This window comes from Crocodylus porosus, unplaced genomic scaffold (assembly GCF_001723895.1).
Source record: "Crocodylus porosus isolate Cpor-Errol unplaced genomic scaffold, CroPor_comp1, whole genome shotgun sequence".
NCBI lineage: Eukaryota > Metazoa > Chordata > Crocodylia > Crocodylidae > Crocodylus > Crocodylus porosus.
In genome coordinates this window covers 64029-82479 of record NW_017728942.1, presented here as the reverse complement: position 1 = coordinate 82479, position 18451 = coordinate 64029, and the positions used below count along the sequence as shown (strand labels likewise).

General features: G+C 42.1%; 1 protein-coding gene across 1 annotated transcript in view; it reads left to right on the top strand.

The window, feature by feature from the left end:
* Window positions 1-7: 7 nt before the first annotated feature.
* The window catches only part of B4GALT5 (beta-1,4-galactosyltransferase 5), a 51695-nt gene continuing 33251 nt past the window's right edge, over window positions 8-18451 (top strand). Inside the window, exon 1 of the mRNA XM_019548110.1 lies at window positions 8-26. The gene's annotated coding sequence lies outside the window, so the exon portion shown is untranslated. The remainder of the gene's footprint in view (window positions 27-18451) is intronic.

Here is an 18451-nt window from a genome sequence, read left to right as displayed (position 1 = left end):
AAGCTCCCTTTGCTGGAGCCCCACAGGTGTCTTTTTTTTTTTTTTTTTTCAATTTTCAGGGCCTTCAGTTTGTGATTGCAAGGGGCGCGGTGGGGTGGGCTGGGCGGCAAAGTCAGCCCTCCTTAAGGGGGCAGGGGGAGAAATGCCCCCTCTTGCTCCAGCCTTCACGTTTCTTGCCCCTAGCTGAGCCCATGTGCTCATCCTCATGGCATGTCCCGTGCAGGTCCTGCCTTGGCACTGGGTCCGTCCCAGTCACGCCTTGCTCTCTGGTTATTGGAGGGGTTGCTTTGAGCTGTGGACGTCACGGCTGCTGTAGACGGGGTCAGATTGTAGGCGTGCCCGGTCTTCTGCCTGGCCCCAGCCCCGCTGGTCATTTATGTGACCAGAAAGAAGGACTCAGTCAGGACTGTGGGGCTGCTTTCCTGCCCCTTGTCCATTCGCGTCTCCAGGAAGAGAGGCATTTTCCTTAGACTTGTTCAAGGATTAGTGGGCACTGTCTAGTGTGCTCTGCTTAGTCCCCTTGGTACATTCGTTTTTAACCTATGACCTTCACTCCTGTCCCTACTTGCTCATAGATTCATAGTTGTTAGGGGCTGGAAGGGACCTTGCAGATGGTTGGGTCCAGCCCCAGCGAGGTGACTGTCCGGTTTCCTCTTGAAAACCACCAGGGTAGGTGCCTGCACCACCTCTGGAAGAAGTTTGTTCCTCAGTCTGTTCTTTTGTTGTCCCAAGTAGTTGGTTGACACACATTTAATAGGCCTCCCTGTTACAGGAGGGGGCTGACTGTTGCGCTGTGGGCACACAGGCCTTAAACAGGCCTGTGGCAGGGAGTGGGTGCTGAATGGGAGACTGAAGTAGGGTCTGACCAGGGTGGGGTTTTTCCCCCTACTGTTCCTCTGCATGGCAGCCTCCAGCATTTAAGGCTAGAAAGTTTAATTCAGAGGTGGTACCCTTCACTCATGCTCAATAGCTATTGATACTGCTTTCCTCCCAGAATTTGTCCAGTTCCCCTTTTTTTGAACCTAGCTGAACTGTTATCTTCTATCAGGAATTCATACTTGAATGACATGCTGTGTGAAAAAGAACTTCATTTTGTTAAACTTACTACCTGCTAGTTTTATATTATGATGCCTAGTTCTTGTGACCCCTTGCATTATCTAAGAAGCATTACTGACTTTAACCTCAATTTTTTTTAATGTGTCATGAGCTGCGATTATAAAGTATTTATCTTGGGTCATAACTCCTTTCTTGCTAGTCAGCCATAATATACCACACATGCATGATGGACTGGGCAGACATGCAATGAAATGCCTGTAATTTGTTTATTGCCTGCTCTTATCCCTTGCGAGAGAGATTTTATTGTACTTTGTACTTTAGAAAGTAACAAAGACAGTTATTTCCATGGGATGCTGGAGTTAGACTGTTCTCAGTGGTGGCAGATAACAGAAAAAGGAGCAACGGTCTTATCTAAATTTTGCTTGCTGCAAGTTATTAGGAAAACTTTTCTCACTAGAAGAGACCTCCCCACCTCACCACTGTTGGTGGGATTGGCCGCATCTGGACCCCCTGCCCTTGAACAGCAAGATTGGCTGCAGGGGGGGGTTCTCCCTGGTCAGCGGAAATGGTTGTGGGGTTGTGTCCCCCCCAGTTGGCAGCACTGGTCACAGGAGTGGCACGTACCCTCCTCCCCTGACTAAGGTGGCATGGTTGAACTAGATGACTTCCTGAGGTCCCTTCCAGCCCTCATTTTCTATGATTCTGTGACATCATAGCTCAAGGGAAAATTTGGCCTGAAACCTAACTTGTGGTACAGCAAGCTGTTAAAAAAATAATAATAAAAAAAAAATGGTTAAACAATTTGTGGGTGTTTCACGTTAATTACATTTCTCTGGTTTCTGTGAACTACACGCCTTGTAGCCTTGTCCTGGAGCATGAGAACCCAGCTGAAACCTACCAGTGTGCTTTTAAAGGGAGCTTTTGCTTGTTTCTATTTAGTATGTGTCCTTTCCCTGGTATCCAGCTTTGGAAACCTTCTGGAAAAGTAGTATTTTGTGGGATCTTCATCTCCACACAGATTCAAATGCTGAGTAGAGATGATAAAAAAGCAGTTGGAGTGCGTGGCCACACCTTCTGCTTTCTTGCAGGTGAAGAAATGTTGTCTAGGCTTGGAGTTGTTTGAGTGTCATATCCAAAATGTTAGCAAATTTACACTGTTGCATGCCTACTTTTTGTTTGCAATGCTGCCATTGAGCTTCTTGATAATGGTCAAATGAGGTTCCCAGAGATCTGTAGAGAAAAGATGGTTCTGTTAGGCGTGGAAAATGTCAGGAAAATGTCCCTGTTTCTGGAGTTAGGGATGCATTTCTACTTTCTTCTTTCTATAGGGAGCAAATTTTCCCTGACCTCTGGTGTACAGGGCCTTTTCACCTCCAGTCCGTGCATCTGACTTTGGATCAGCTGTTTCCCAGGGCTTGGCTGAATGTGTTGGAGCCAAAATTCCACATGCTTACTGAAATTCATAGCTGTAAATCAAACTCTAAAGTCTATGGTGCTTCTGTTTATGAACTGTTATACAAGGGCTAATGGGCAACTTGACAATCATTTATTCCATCAGCCAATGACCCAGTGTTTCCAACAACTCTGGGAATAAATGTCTCTATGAAACTAGTGCTTCCTGTACATCTGCATGTGGCAGGCAAAGGAGCATGCTAGCAGAACACCCCATCTGAAGGCTTCAGAGATGATGCAGGTCTCCTTTCAAACACAGCAGATCTTTCCATTCAAAAAATGCCCCTGTTGACTTCTTGGCAAAAAGTAGCATGTAATGCTGCCCATTCCACCTCAGAGTGAGTAGGGAAGTAGATTTATTAACAGATTATTTATTTTTTGGACAATTATAATCTGAATAATTTTGGTATAAAATTTATATTTCGTTTCCACAATAACTGGGAAGAAGCCTGGTACTGGCATTGTATGAACCTTTGAGAGAGCTCATTATTTACCACTTCATAAAATGAACATGTTTTTAATTTGACAGGGTGCTGCACATTTTAATATGGGCTTTTTTAACCTTGATTTGTCCTCAAGGACAGAACTGTCCCAGAATCCTCATCCCAAGTTCAACTAAAAGTGGTGTCTAAGCTGTGCCAAAGCCAAAGACCTGGGGCATAGGTTGCAGTGATTGGCTTGCTTGTTGTGGCTTTCATCTAGAAACCTGTGCTGTTACGGAGAGTTCTGCATGCTCTTTTGCCTGCATAACTTGACCTTGCAAATAGATTGGATACTTGTTAGGAGGGGAATTCTGCAATCCTTAAATAAAACATCCTTTAAAGACAATATAGAAAATCCTGTGCTTGCAGGATACTGACACTTTCCTCTGCCTAGCTCTTCTGAGGAGAGGAGGAAGTTGAGGTGATGAGTGGTGTTGGAGGGAAAGTTAAGATTGCTTACAGCTGCTCTTTAGATGGCTTCCTAGCTCTTAATGTAGCTATTCTGTAGCTCTTAATAGATCTATCATATGGGGTATGAAGTAGCTCTGGTGTACCCAGTTTACATTCTCTAGCTCTAGCAGAGCAGTGTTTGAACTGGCTGACACTTCTTTTAGCAATGGAATAGGGCTGGTCTGTTTTTCTTCTGTAAAGAGCCCTGAGAGGCGACTGTTTTAATGCTAGCCCTTGCTGGGCTCCTCAGCAAGGGAAGATGAAGACAAGTTTTGCAGTCAGTTAGCTGAAGAATAGAGGAAGGTGTGGGACTGATGAGACTCCTTTCATTTTGCATTGTTTCTATACTTTAACCAAAAACAGGGAAGTAACCAGAAGTTCTGACCACAGGCAAAGAGAGGTAAGACAGACCTTTCTAGAGAGAGGTTTGTTTAGTCTTAGAAAGGATTGCTAGAATGAAAGTGAGGCTTTTTTTGTGCACAGATGTCTTTTGTGGTAACTGTTGAAAAAATAAACCGTGTAGCTTTCTTGGTGTGACTTCATTTCCTATTTGCCTTTATCCAAGGGAGAGGGCAGCTCTATCCAAAGAGTAATGTTCCTTTGTTCGGTTCACATTTGGTGTGCCCCTCTCTTCCCTCTCCCCTGCTTAAAGTGGAGAATCTTCTGATTTTCAGGTTTTGTTTAATATGTACACACATTCTGGCTGCAACCAAATTGCCCAGTTTTGTGGGGTGTGGAGGAACTTTCGCATAGATCTCTGAAAGCAATGGATGCTTAGCTCTTCACAAAGTGTTTTTGTACTGATCTATTTGTGTTGGGTGTTTAATTACATAGTTAAAACAGTTCAACAATTTGAGTATAAAAGGGGCTACCACTGCGACTGGTTGTTCCTGGTAATTTAAGCACCTCTCCAAGATCTAACTGCATATATCCCACAGGAGTGAGCCAGTCTCATTATACTGGTGTGAATACAATAGAGTGAACACAATACAAATTTGTGTCAATAGCACTAAGGTTCTGATTCTGCAGATTCATTGTTGACTGAAGTAATTGGCTTCAGCAGAGCAAAAAATGCATGAAAGGTTTTGAGTGAGGGAGGCTGTTTTTCTTTCTCAGGGGCTAGGAGAAAGAATGGGTGGCACTCTATCTTAAATATTTATTTTGCCATCCATCACCATAGCGCAAGTATTTGCATCTGAAATTAACAGAAGGGGCAAATTCCCTGCTGGGTTTCTTTTTTGGGCTGAGGGTGGCACTGTTCTCTTCCTCCCCCATGTCTGTTCTCATAAACACCACATGTGTGTTTCAGGAGTTTTCAGGCTTTCTTCTCTGTCTGTCTGGGTAGGAAGACCTTCCTTGGCTGATGCCCCTGTTCTTGCCCCTGTTGGGAGTGGAGTTGGGAAAAGCACCCTCTGTGATATACACAGTGTTCTCTCGCTTCTGGGGAAAAAAGGCTTCCTCTTTACCAGAAATTAGCGTAAAAAATGTTCATTGACTAGGGAAAAGCAGGTCTGAGGCTTTCATACCTTATTAAGGCTCTTGTCACTTCTCACAAAGTGCTTTATGCTTTGAATATCAGCTGGAAACAGACAGACCCTAGTCATTTCAAGGCTGCTATGGAAGCTTGAGATTGAAAGAGAACAGTCAATTTCAACAAATAAATGGTTAAATGGAGTACAGTCACATTACTTACAAAGTAGACAGTGAAGACAAAGAGTTACTGTGTATTTGAGTTACTTATGTACTTATCCAGTATACATTTAGGTGGGTTACACAGAAGTTTCTTGCTGTTCTAAGATAGGTTGAGCTGCAAACTTCACATACATAACCTCCATCTGAGTTGCTAGGTGGATGAGTGCATTAGGAATACATGAGCATTTATTTATCCTTCTCTACAACTAATTAGTCACCATCTGAGATGCAGGAATTCCTTGGAGAGAAATCTGTCTGGGGTTTGAACCTTTCCTGCCCCTCTGTTTTCAAAGACTGCCTATGAGTGGTATTTAATTTCAGGGGTATTTTCTAGCAGCTTTTCCTTCCCTCTCCTCCTTCCCTTCCAGAGGCACTTCTGTCAAATCCTTGACCCTGTTCTTGTATTGCTTTATCATAACTTCCTTTTGGCCTGCTCTTTAGTTGCCCTGCTCCTGTGGTCCTAGTCACTGCCTATTCTTCCAAACCTGCTCATCCCAGTTGCCACAGAGCCTTAAGACCTGGGGTGCCTGTACACAAGTGTAGAGGCTGTTCCAACATACTGTAACAGCATATCAGAGTAGACTTGATTCATTGAGCCTGCTGGAGTGTGGTAATTGCTGTACTCCAGCAGCCTCCCATGTCTCATGTGTCAGCATCCCCATGCTTAAAAATGGCAGTGGGGTGCTTAAACTAAAGCTTGTGGAACGAGCATGGGGACGCTGATACACAAGATGCTGTGGTGCTTTAATTAGGGCAGCTGTTGGAGCTGCTCTAAAGTACCCCCTCTCCTCCTCCACGCTTGGAGCGTGTGTAAAAGTGACGTTAGTGTCTATCCCACTCCTGTTTAAATAGGCATTGTCCAACATCTTGCTAGTAGTTTGAAGAGCCAAATAGTTTTTCACTAAATCCACCTCTGTAAGTGCTTCAGTGTTCATCATTGTATATTAGTACAATACTGTTAAAAATCTGGTCCTTGGGGCCTGATGGCTGTATAAAATTTGTACCAACATACTCCACATAGTCACTTTTTCAGCTGCACCAGCATTAGGCACACTTTATGACTGTCCCTAGATGAGATGCACCACTCAGTTAGATTTTCCGTGATCCAACTTAATTGAGACAACAGAGAAAATGGCTTCTTGAGCTGAAGACTTGTAAAAATTCCCTGGAGTAGATGAGCTTTAAATTGTCATGTTTGAAGTTCCAGTGGACACTTTTCTGTGATGATAGGATAATTCACACTTGGTGTTATTCACTTGTTGATGTTGAAGTACATGTTGACTGACACGCGTGTGGTTCCTTCACAACCAGAAAAGCTAGATAAACTGTCTTCAGCAGGGTCCTTTTATTCTGCTGCTTTGGAGATCTCTGCAGCCTGTGTCAGTGTAGAATGGGCTAGCCAGGCTGCAGAGGTCTCCACTGTTATAATCAAGTCTAGCAGTTCTTTTTCTTGCTACTGTAGGTTGAGCTGCTGCAATGGGAAATTGTAGAGAGGTCTAGGAGTGAAAGCCCCAGTTCTGTAGGAAGTGGCTAAACTTGCCATGTATTCATGGGAAGCCTGAAGTTCTTGGATGTTTAGGTTTGCAGGTCCCTGTCTGTTGTCTTCTGCACCTGGCAGGCTGGATACAAATCAATAATTATTTTTGTTAAGATGCTTTTAAAAAATAAACCTATGTAAAGATGGTTTTAACTTAACACATGTTAAGGTTCACAGATATCATCATGGAATAGGGATTATAACTTCTAACTGTGTACTATTTGAGACAATATATTCATGTAACCTTTTTAGAAGAGTTTTATAAATAGGTCACAGCAGTATACAATATAGACTAAATGGACTGTATTAGGGGCCCAATCTCATGGGGTTCCCAGGAGCTCCTGTATAGATTAGTGAAGATTAAAGAAATCCACTCTACCCACTGGGACTCGGTGCTCAGTCTAGAAGATCCCATTAAGCATCTCTGTGATGCTTAGTTTCACCTCTCAGTTTCATTTCTCAAACTGTGGATTTGTGTCTTCAGAGATAACATCCTTGTTAACAGCAATATATGGAGATGGGAGATAACAGACATGATTACCTACCCATCAGCCCTGTTGTCTCTGCAAGTATTTTCAGTTTCTCGTATTTACCTGGCTGAAATCTATTTAATTTTTGTTACAAACACATTTATAACTAAAATAGTTACAAATTCAAAAATACATATGTTTGTTTTGTTAAAATAATTGTACGTGTGTTGTTGAAGAACAATATTCAAAATACATAAGCTTGTTGTTTTAGTTAAGTAAAAACAATTTAAATGTCTGTTGTTTTTGGTGATGGCTGTTGTTGTCCTTCTAATACAGCGTGGCAAAAATATCCCCCAAATATCCATGATTAATCTAGTGAATTGAAGATGGTTCACCTTCCAATGACTTCACAAGTATCTGCTTCCAATGACTTCACAAGTATCTGCTTCAATTAGCTTTGGTAAATAAAATAACCAAATCATAATTCAGTTTTCTAACATAGATGCAAAATTAATCTGAAAAAAGATCAAAATAAATCATTTCTTTAAAACATATAGCATGTACCTTCTGACAGCGAAAGCTACATCTTTCTCTAAGTTGTGAATAATATTAAGGCTATATCAAAGAAGAATGCACTTTTTGTAGAAAACAATTAAGTTGAGGTTTCCTGAGCAGTGATTTAAATCGTGATTTAAATCAATTTGATTTAAATCAAATCTACCCTGGCACCTGGGGTAGCCTTTACCACACCACCCCCTGTCCTTAGTTTCATGGGTAAGGATGTTTTTCTTAACATCCTGCAAGCTAGAGCTTGTGCAGTGAGTGAATCAGTGTGAACATGCCCAACCCCTAATTCTCTCTAATACTTGAATAAAATACTCCTCTTTGTGTGCACACTTCAAAATACAAACTACCTTTTCTTCCAAATCCATGTGGAAGCTATTTACTTTCTCATAGCCAGGCTGTGCACACAAGTTGAGTGGGTTTTCCCTCTTGTTCAACATTTCCTGTTTTCCAGATTTCTGCTACCTTTTGTTTCAGGTTTGGCTGGAGTTGTAATGTAGTGCTATCTCATAGCTGCTTCATATAATATACAATGGCAACTAATTGTTACACTTCAAGGAAAACTGAGCATCAGTAATACGGATTGGTTGTTAAATGCATAGATTGCAAAGACATAAGTGGTTACCTCCTCATGCTGAGCACCTTATAGACAACAGCTCTACTTCTTTGCATGCGAGAACCAAGGAAATGTTTTCTAGGCTTGTTTCCTGCTTTTGCGACTTTCATCCTTCAGTTACAAATTATTCTCATTTTTTTTTTCTAAGCATAAGCACAGAAACAAACTTACATAAGTAATTATTATTGTGTATAACTACACTGAAGCTAACACTAAAGCAAAAAGTTGTCCTTGTGCACACAGAAACTGCTCAAAAACATAGCACAGATTTAGGTTTTTGAGCAAAGGTTTTCCTTTAATTTCAACCTTCTTTCCCCTGAATTTTTAATTGTATATATTTAGAAGGATGTCAGCTTCTTGAATGCCTGAGTAGACGCATCTGGAGTTTTGTGCTGTAGTGGTAGTGTAGCTTCCTAAAAACATAGCATTGAGTTTACAAGGATTTGGGGAAACTGGATGTTACTCTGTATTGTTGTTATAAATAGCTATGCTTTTGCAAGTTGTTTGCAAAATAAGTTACTGTTTCATCCTAAGCATTTTCACTTTAAGATTAGGTATCTGCATGGATATGTTCTTAGAAGGTTACTTTTACATAGTTTCTTCACAGTGGAGGTCTTTGACTTCAATACATGAGTTTGTGTAGCACCTTCTGTATGCACTGGGCATCTCTCTCCAGGCGTTGCTTTGGGCAGGAGGCTTGTGGTGTTAATTTTTATTTAAAACTTGTTTTTTTTCAGGGAGAATCTCCTTTGTTAGAACCTGGGATAGGAAAGTGAAGCACATCTAAATCATTCAGTCAAAATTACTTCCTATGTGCAAGCGTTATAGTTCATCTTGATTTTTATTTCCCCCATGTTGTTAGGTGATGACAGGCATACTCCACACCCATCAGGGGTGTTGGTTACTGGCATAAAAACCCTTGTTGGTTAACACTGTCATAACAGAAACTTGGCTTTGGCATGGCAGCAAATTTCTTGAGGGCAATTTTTCTCTTCTCTGTACTATGGACATTTCTCTGAAATGGGTGTGTTGGAATAACACTGAGTCTAAAAAGTGAAAACTTCCAGTAATATTGGGAAGGAGTGTACGTATGTGCCGTTGTCCTATTCTGTAAAATGTCTCATTTACTCTATCAAGTGCAACTTGTACATTTTAATGGCCTGCGTATCACTGACGGATCTAAAACAGGCTTGTCCAACATGCGGGCCTCCAAGCTGTTCTCTGAGCCCCAGGGTGCTGCGATGGGAAATGAAAGTAAACACTGTACTTTCATTTTGTGGGGGGGGGGGCTGATGTGATACCACTGCCTGTGAGGTCTTTGAATATGGCTCATCGGCCCATAGGGTGATAAAAAGTTCACGATCTGGCCCCACATTCAAAGAGGTTGGACACCCCTGCCTTAAAACAAAGTATTTAGCGGTGAAAAAGTTGCAATAAGACGAGGTGAAACTAGGTGTAGCCAACAATGAGACCACTGGAAGGTCTACGACGGCGCTAAACTACCCAGTTTGAATTATAACCCTGAGCTCTGTCTTCTATTGAGAGGCAAGAGGATGTCCAAATAGTTACATGGAGAATTTTAGCTGAGCAATGGAGGTATAAGACAAGAGAAAAAGATAGGTTGCTAGGAATGAAATCCAGTGCTAGTGATACCTTCTTTCTTTGACAATACAATCCTCAGGGAGAAGTTTAGAAGGCAAGTAAATAATGAAGGCATAGACAGGTATTGAGACCATTTGCCTTCTGGGCATCTGTCACTGACAGCAAGGTTTTGCCTCAGTTTGTTCTTTTACTGCAGTTTGGTCACAAAGGTAGAACCAGCATACTCTGCTCCCATGAGAGAGTGCTGGTCACTTCTGATCTGCATCCCAGTTGTGCAGTGTCAAGTGTGTGCTGTTGCTGGGCCATGGTTCCACACTTGAAAGGCACACTGGCATTTGATGTCTTCATTATGCCTGGAAGAACTTAATATAATTTTGCCTCATGTTTTTGCTTGAATGGTAACTGGAGTTTCTTTCTGCTACCTGGATGCTGCCATTTCCATGCGAATGAGATGACTGTAAGGTCTGTGACAGCCCTAAACTACCCAGGTTGAATTATAATCCTGAGCTCCATCTTCTGTTGGGAGGCAACAGGATGGCCAGATGGTTCCATGGAGTGTTTCCACTGAGCAGTGGAGGTATAAGACAAGAGGAAAGGACCAGCAACTAGAACCATGACATGCCAAGTGGCTATACAGGAAACTGAGACAGTTCCTGTCTGCAGGTTTTCCAGTCAGTACTTTCCAGATCTTCTTTCATGCTTCTTGATATGAAAACTTGTCTCCTAACAATGCTGCTGTCTTCTGTTCACCTTTCAAAATGTAGGAACAAGACCCAAAGTAAAATATTGTTATGTATACCCAGAAGCAGCAATGTTTCTGCATAAAGTTCACTACCATTTTTGTTTTTGTTTTGTTTTTTACTTTTGCCAGATAAGACTGTGAATGAGTGTCAGTGCAGCCTTGTTGCACACAATGCTGGAGTGGTTTTAAATGCTTTGTTCACCCAAGGAGGCTGCTCACTGCTAGGATTTCAAATTCGTGTGTCTCATATGCTAAGTCTGGCATATGACTGCCAGTAAACATAAGTAATCCCTGTTTCATGACTAATTAGCTTTGAATAAGGAGCTGCTCCTTTTAAAATAAACCTGTAACCAGGGGGACTGACTTTAACCCCATGGTAAAGTGGGGCTTGAGCATTGTCTGTAGTCACGTTTACACAAAGTGATTGCTGGCCAGGGAAATCACGCTAGTGTATCTAGGCCTTGAGTAATAGATGACTTCAGGGCTATAACTTTCGCAACATGTATCAAATGAAATCCTTTCTTTAAGCAAGACTACAGACTAGTTTGGCTTGGATACCTTTATACTGAGATGGTGGATTATTGGGTTTTTAAAGCCTATTATTTGATGCATTGGGCTGTTCTCTGTCCAAGATTGCTACTTTTAGCCATTTTGCTCTATGGTCAGCCTTGTGGTTTTGAGCAATGTACGAGTAAGAAATATCAAAGCCTTAATAGCTATACAATGCACCAAGCCTTGTATGACAAAAACAGTATCTCTCTTCGGTCACTGTTGCTAATGTTATTTGGTCCATGGCATCTGCAAGACAAATAGGTAACTTATGGAAACATAATCATTCTTTAGGTAAATCTGATATCTTGTATTAAACCAACTCAAATATTTGGGAAAATTATTTGAGCAAACTTTTGGATACAAATACCCTTCATCAGGCTGAGGAAGTATCTGTTGGTGTGTGCAACTGCAGACACTTCCTCAGCCTGACAAAGGGTATTTGTACCCAAAAGCTTGTGCAAAGAAGAATTTTTCCAACTATTTGAGTGGGTCAAATAAAAGATATCAGATTTACCCAAAGAAGCTTGTCTGCCTATGTCCTTAGACCATCAGGGCTACAAGCTATACCCCTATTTAAATGCACATAGCACTTCATCCCAAATGATACTGGATTTGGACTTTTGTGGATCGAGGCATTGCCTTGATGTTGTGAACACCTGACCACTTATTGTTTAGACTGAGGCATCGCTCCAAGAGCTGAATGGCTTATCTGTCTCTACTGACAGTTGTTCCTAGCTAGAGTCACTTTCTCTGAAGTGATCGTGTTGAAACCATGCTCCTAAGGTGTCAGTGGACCCTGTAGGGAGAAGTCTAGTCTCTGTTACAGAGTGGGAAGAGAAAGTTACAGCTGCAGGGATCACAGCCTGAATATTAAGCTGCCATTTGAGGTCAGGCAACTAGAGCCAATAGCAGGGCTGTGGTCTCAACAGGGCTCAGACAACTCAGGTGGCTATCACTCCTGGTAGATACAAAGGAGTCTGTCAGCTGTTGTTTTGTTCCTTGAGCCTATTGTCTGTCTGTCTCTTTCCAGGTGGACTAATTAATTATATTAACTCAGGCAGCATCTGCACCATGTGAACACTCTGAAAACCCTAGAGACTAATCTGAAAAGAAATGAGATGGGGATCTGTATGTTTGCTGCAACTGTTCTCATTTCATTGCTGTTAATGGAGGTGAATTTTAACTTCTAAGCACAGAATGGGTGTTTAGCAGTTAGCCTGGAATTGTTTTAGGGTGTCTCAGATACAATGCAAAAATGGATGAATAATAAATTCTTCCCACCTTAAAAATCCTACTAAAGTCTGCATGCTACTACACTATGATCCAGGTCATGATTTGCAGAATTCTTGAACTTCTCCAGCAGTCCTTATGCAAAAGGATTCTAAAAAATGGGGGAAAATAATCTAATAGTTATACTACTTTTGAAGGGCTTCTTTTGCTAAGGCTTAGTCAAGGTGAATAACGTATCTTTATTATGCAAATGTAGTGGTTAGATCAAGTTTCTTGAAAACATCTATTGCCATAGCATCTTTTACTTCTTTTGTATATGTGCAGGTCTGGTTATATTTTTCAGCAGCAAAACATTTTAAGTCTTTGCACTTTAGTGGCTTCTATACACACAATTTAACAAATTATAGCAAAGTCAGCCTCAAGATGTCAGAGACCATTTTTTTTCGTTGTTGTTGTAAGGTAGGTTGTTGGAAGGCAAAAAGATGAAGGGACTTGCCTGGGGGGAAGACTCAAAGGAGTGGAAAAAAAAATCCAGTAGTCTTGATTTAGGTCAACATGGTGATATCTGTCTTATGACTTCTCTTTAGGACCTATTGAACCTAACCATTAAAAAAAACCCCGTTGCTCTTAGAAGTCTTCCTGGAACTACCATTATTTTGAAGGGAGAACTGTACCCAAAATAGTGATGTAACTTCCCGACAGGAATATCTCTAGAGATATGTGTGCATTATAGTTGGTTACTGGAAGAGTCCCAGAAGCAATGAAAGGATTGCACCTGTAACTACACTTCCAGTAGGAATGCCTGGAGTGTGTCCAGCATTCGGCAGGCCATGACAATATAGGAATCTTGGAATTCCCTGTTTTTCTTTGTGTAAATTGTCCCCTGGTGGGAGGTAGCTTAGTGATTTAATCCTCTGTCTAAAAAAAACCTCTGCAGTCCCTATGAAAAACAAATTCAAGTCCTAGCATGAGACACTGTTTCATTTTTCTGAGGTGCACAAACAGAGCTTTAGGTTTAAGTAAAACCACACCCAGGTCTTCTGGGTCAGTGACTGTCAGGATTCTGCAGCGTTTCCTGAAGTTAATCCTTTCTGGTTTTGATTGCTTCTCTTGGTGGTTGAATGCAGTTGTCATCTATGAGACACTACCTCTAGAGCTACTCTGTCATAGTGAACTCAGGTCCGTGTTCCTTACAGCGACTGGAGCATTCAGAGGCCTTTTTTAAAACTGCAGATGGTAAGAATGCTTCTGTAAGGGCATGTTACAGGAAAAAACAGGCCAAGATGCTAAACATCGTGCATTGCATTGAACTAACTTCAAGACATTAAACGTTTTTGCTCTTGGAGGTTGATTCCAAGCTAGTGGACAAATACCTCTTCAGAAAACTCCTTTTTTGTGGTACATGCAACATTATTGAAATGTAATTAGTTTTATACCCGTGAGCAATATCATGGCAGACTAGTAATCCATGTTGAAAACTTCTCAGCTATGAGCCAAACAACACTATCAAAAGAGCTTCTTGGGGTTGAAATGAAACAGTTGTATCCATCTGCTTGTACACTAAAACTGCAAAGCCTTGTAATATATTCTTGACCCTTTTAGTGAACATTTTGAGTCTGTCAAATTCCTTCTGTTAAGATGGGTTCACTGTCCCTTATGAAAATTTACAAGATTTGCCTTGCACAGACATCGCTGTCATGACTGCACATACCAACCATGAATTGGTTACCTTCATCACTTCCCACCCTGAAGTGTTGTAGAGGTGTTAGACATCTAGTATGCATGGTATCTGGGAAAAACGATAAAAATGCATGTTGGCCCTCACTCCACTAGGTGAAGAAGTAGTGAAAGGGTAGTAAAGCAAGACTGTATGAGAAGGGGCTACCTCTCTGTTTCACTGGGATCCCTTTAGCAGGGTATAATCATGCTATGACATGGATGCTGTACACATGGCTTGATTCACATGTCTTTGCTAATGTTAAGCTACCTACCACTTAGTGTGAAAAATGGAATATCAAGACCCAAAGTAACTTGCAGAAATGCTGATACTTTTTTTTCAAATTAACAAGACAAATTGGCCAGCTACCAGCCTGATGGTATCTTTTTCTAGCACTGTTAAGATGTGACCAATCTGTTCCTTATATTCCACAAACTTTTGTATCTTCCTGTGATAGTCTTCTGTGTGGTACAGAATCCAGGCCTCAGCTTTATGGTCCAGTTGGCTCTTAATGGGAGCCATTGCTGATCCAGTCAGTGTTGCACGCACAGCCTCAAGTGTGATTTTTTTTTTTTTTTCTTCTACAGATTTGTCTTTTGCCTCTTCTGTGACACTGGTCTGGATTGGAGACTGAGCTCTCTCCATCATGGCTAAGATCATGTCTCAAGCTAGCAACATAGTGGGCCCCTTAGCCAGGAATTGAAGGGAGAAATAGGGGTCACGAGCAGGAAGGGGATTAGTGGAATAGAAAGCAAGGAAAGGGAAATCAGTAAGTACTTCTAGCCCTAACACTGATGCTTTGGGGAAAATCTGAATTCCAAGCTCTAGGGCAGGGGTGTGAAAGATATGGAGGAACCACATCATCCAGCCCCCAGTACTGGCTCCACATGGGGCCAGTCCAGGACCCTCCCCTTCTCTCCTCCCCCCTTTCCCCCCCCAACACTGGATCAGTCTGTTATGTGAACTGCATGCAGCACAGGTTCCTGCATGGGCTCTGGATCTGACATGCCAAGGGGGCTCCATGGAGGCTTCACAGATCCCCTGCCTGCTGGCTCACATGCCTGTTCCAGCTGGTCCAGGACTTGTGCTGCACGTGGCATCCACCCTGGACTTACTGGAATATGCACCATGTGCCACTTGCATCCCAGTCTGGGCAGTGTGAGTGCCAAGTGCAATGCAGTCCTGGACCAGCTGGAGCAAGCACTGCAGGCACTGGATCCAGCATGTGAAGCAGGGAGAGGGAATGTCTGTAGGGTCAGCCTCTTGCTGTTCACCCAGCCAGGGGACTAGTCCTGGGCCAGATAAGTTTGACAGCCTTTGCAGTAAGTGTGTGGTCTCCTTCTGATCTGAGGCACAATGTTAAGAAAGTAAAAGCTGGGTGGTATTGGAGTGCATGCAACACTAGCAGCTGGCTGAGATTTTAGACAAGTATCTGATGTACTCACATTCCAGATGGGAAGTGTAAAAAGAATGGAGTGACCTGTTCCAATGCATGCAGCTCATTCCCTTGTTCTGCAGTCATATTTTTCTTCAGTGTTTTTCCAACTCACGCCTTGCTGCCAGAGTCCACATTAATAATGCATGACTTTTTTTTTTATGGTGCTCCTTTCCCGGCATTCCTTTCAGCTGCTGAGTCAGAGAAGATTGTTACAGCAGCAACCTACAAAGCGGTGAAATCCCCCTGCAATGCTGAAGTGCTGTCATTTATCATGCATACTTATTCTGCAGGAAGCCCTGCCCCTTAGGAACTGTTTCTGTTACAGGAGCTGGTAACTAGAGATCCCTGTGTACTTGATAGCAGATCTCTGTCAAATCTTCCTATACAAAACATGATTTTTAAAAGATACTAGTGTATATTTTGTTTTGTTTTAAAATTACCCTTGGGAAACGCTTGTTTGGCTATAGGCCTGCCCATTTACAAACTTGCTGTTCCTCCCTCTGTTCCTGGGCATTTTGCGGTCACTGAGGTTACAAGTTAAAATGGTTAAATAATTTGAGTCCTTTTGGTAGCTGTCTAAATGTATCTGACTGGAAGCTGTACCTAGCATCAGTGCTGCTCATACAACATGGAAGCTTGGCTTTGTCTCCACTTCCTATCAGCTCTTGTGATCAGAATTGGGGTGGGTTTACAGTAATGAGGGGTGACATGCACCGTCTTCAATGTTTACACTTGGAAACACATTTGAGAATGAGGGAGGAATATGACTCTTGAAAGCAGCAGACTTCAGATTACTCCTTCAAATTCTATATATTTGATTGCCAAGTATCTAGCACACTTGTATTGCTGGCAGATGGCTTATGCAGCATCTTAGCACAAATGCAGATTTTCCGTTTAAAAAAAAAAGTCTGCTAGAGTCTTTAAAAAATGGATTTTTTATTCATTTTAAATGTCTTGTATATAAACTGTTCTTGCTTTGGAGGTAGATATAACTCTGTTTGATTAAATTACGGGGATAGTCTAAAGGTATATAAAAATTGATACCTTTATCAACAGATCTGTTGTATGTATTGATATACATGTCATTGTGTATCTGCTGACTTTAAACAACTAACACAGAATTGGAGTCTTTAAGTACTTGCGAGTTCTGCTGAGCCAGTCTGAGAGTAGTTTCTATTCCTCCTTGGGCATCAGAAGTAGAGTAGTGCACAGTCTGGTTGGTCACACTGCTGATATTAGGCTTACCCAGCTGATGCTGAAGGCAGAATTTCCCCTGTAGTATCTTTACTAGTGGTGCATGAAAATGAAAGAACCCCACATGATTATTTGGAGTCGGACTAAGCGTTGTTGCTGGCATTTGTTGCAGTCACTGCTACACAAATCACTCGAGCAAGGAGCCTTCTTCGGAGTTAAAATGCATAGGAAGGCCTGGTGATAGGGAATCACAGGAGTTCCTGAAATCATGTTCCAGGTGACATGCAAGTCAGTTGACTGTTTGTGCTTTTCATTATTTTATTAGATGCTTAAAAGGAGAATTTTTGATGCTGTTTTTTTTTCCAATAGAATCTCTTCTCTGCAGCCTGGAAAGCTTAACTGGAAAACTCCAGAAAGGATGGCTTTACTAGTGCCAAAAAGAACAGAATTTGAGCAACTGCCTTGTGAAGGGGTCTTCAGTCAGACTTCCTGAAACTTTTGATTTTATTATCTATTTACCTAACTGGCAAAGGTTTGGGTCCTCAATATTGACTGCCGTGTTATGAAATGCCAAGAGGCTGAGGAAGTAGAAAGGAGTGGGGGAAAGTCTAATGTTTCGCTAGGACAGCACCATCCTTGGTGTCTGTGTGAAACGTGGTAGAAAAGAAACACGTAGGCCTTGTACATCCTAGAAAGTTGTTCTGCTCTAGGTGGACAGCTATCCTAGAAAGTTGTCCTGCTCTGGGTAAGTATATGCATCTCATGTGCCTGCATATGCTTAGGATGAGGGTATCTACACCAGTTACAGGCAGGATAGGAAAAGAAAAGAGCACTTGTATCAAGCTAAGGGTCTCATCCTGGTCCAGTTGTTAAGGGGTTTATTGTTATGACTATTTTGACAACTCCCAACAACATAACTACAGTGCTAAAACTAAAGTCTGGAGCAGGTCCCTGGTAGCATATCTAAAAGTGTATAATCTTTGCTTTTGGTTTTTCCCTCCTCTTAGTGAGCTGCTTGCTGGAATTGATTGGCTTTTCCTGGGATAAGGGAAGCATGACAAACATGGTGTGTTTATAAACAGTCCATAATGATGGAATCTTCCTCCTCCTCGACTCCACCCGCCATTCATGCTTTGTCCTAAAAAAAATCAAACCTGTGCCCATGCTAGGGCAGAAAGGGGAACTCCTAGTGCTGAGCTAGTTAGGGCCACTGCACCCAGTTTTCCCCCAGTAAAGAAAAGCAGAGTTTTACCATGGGGAAGCTGCTTGGGTGGCTGCATGTGTATATGTTCGTCTGCTTTAAATGAAACCTAAGCCCTCATACCAAGTGATTCTCAAGCAGGGTGCCATGAAACCCTGGGTTGCCACAAGATCCTGAGGTATGAGGAGATAAGCAGATGAGCTCAGACTCATGCTTGTCCCTGCTTGACTGATTTCCTCCACCCCCACCGCCTGACCTCTGTAAGGAAGTAAGCACTGTCATATATAAATTAATTTTTTTAATTGGGTGCTGCTCAATTCACGAAAGTCACGGAGTCATGCCTCAAGTCCATTGGCAACAACCGTGCAACCCCTGACGTTGACGGTGCACCCCCTGCAAAAGTGGCACTGATGCTGTCGGCGGTGTCTGCAGGTGGTCACTGCCGGCCACCCCACT